Here is a 1,722-nt window from a genome sequence, read left to right as displayed (position 1 = left end):
AACACCTATCGGCACCTAGCATTAACGAGCCAGAGGAGGAAGATGTGTGTATGATTGAAACAAAGCCAACATGGATGACCCCAATAGTTGAATATCTCGAGCACGGAGTCCTTTCAAAAGATCGGAACCAGGTTCGAAAGTTGATGTATCAACTTCCCCGTTACACCATTTTGGATGGAAAGCTATACAGAAGGGGATATTCCATGCCATTACTTCGGTGCGTAACTCCACCCGAAGCTAAGAAGATTATTGAAGAAATCCATGAAGGGTTCTGCGGAGATTACACTGGGGGGCATAGCCTATCCAAGAAGATCATACGCCAAGGATATTTCTGGCCTACCATTAAAACAGATTCTTTCGAGTACGTGAAGAAATGCGACAGATGCCAGAGATTCGCCACAATTCCCCGAGCTCCACCATCCGAGCTGACCATGTTGACTTCCCCATGGCCATTCACGGTATGGGGAATCGACCTCATAGGTTCTCTCCCAACTGGCAAGGGCGAAGTAAAATATGCTGTAGTCGCTGTGGATTACTTCACGAAGTGGACTGAGGCCGAACCGTTGGCAACAATAACTTCTAATAAGATCCTTGACTTCGTGGTAAAAAACATCGTATGCCGATATGGGATGCCGAGGAAGATTGTTTCCAACAACGGAACCCAGTTCGATTGCGACTTGTTCACCAACTTTTGTGAAAAGAACGGAATAATAAAGAGTTTCTCGTCAGTAGCTCATCCTCAGGCGAATGATCAGGTCGAGGCCGTAAACAAAACTCGCAAGAGCTCACTAAAGAAAAAGTTGGAGGAGGCAAAGGGACGATGGCCCGAAGAATTGCCCCAAGTCCTATGGGGATATAGGACCACAGCTCGAACATCAACGGGGCATACCCCGTTCTCTCTAGCATACAGTTGCGAGGCAATGTTGCCTATCGAGGTCGAAATCCCAACAATCTGAACTCAGATTTACGACCAAAACTCAAACCACACTCAGCTCGAAGAAACCTTAGACTTGATTGAAGAAAAGAGAGACGAGGCTCAGTTGAGGAACGCTGCATACCAGCAACGAGCTACCAGGTATTTCAACAAGAGGGTTCGAGATCGAAAGTTCGATATGGGAGATCTGGTGTTGAGACGTGTATTTTTGGCAACACGAGATCCGGCAGCTGGTGTGCTCGGCCCGAATTGGGAAGGACCATACCAGATAGAGTCAGTAATCCGTCCCGGTGTTTACAAGCTAGCAAGATTGGATGGGAGCCTGGTACCGCGAGCATGGAATGACGAACACCTAAGACCTTACTACCAATAGTATAGGAAAAGTGTTGCCTGTAACCATGATTTTCTATCTGTATTAATTTGTCTGCTTTTGAATTCCATCAAATAAAGATCTATTTCGTTCAATATGTTATCTCTTTTTATTTTTGCAATCTCTCTTAATTTAATAACCTATGGTCACACTCATAGGATATTAAGGGGGCATCATGGGTATATATACCATCAGCTTAAAAAATAAAATAACATGCACGAAATACATACAAGTGTTTGGATATAACCAGATGCGCAAGCTTAGATAGTTTGGACATAACCGAATTATCAAAAACATACAAGTATTTGGATGTAACCAGATACGCGAGCTTAGATAGTTTGGACATAACCAAATTATCAAAAGATAAAAACGTTTGGATATAACCAAATGTGCAAATTTAACAGGTTTGGAGCAAACC

The sequence above is a fragment of the Humulus lupulus genome, chromosome X, assembly GCF_963169125.1.
Source record: "Humulus lupulus chromosome X, drHumLupu1.1, whole genome shotgun sequence".
Taxonomy (NCBI): domain Eukaryota; kingdom Viridiplantae; phylum Streptophyta; class Magnoliopsida; order Rosales; family Cannabaceae; genus Humulus; species Humulus lupulus.
This window is presented reverse-complemented; position numbering follows the sequence as displayed.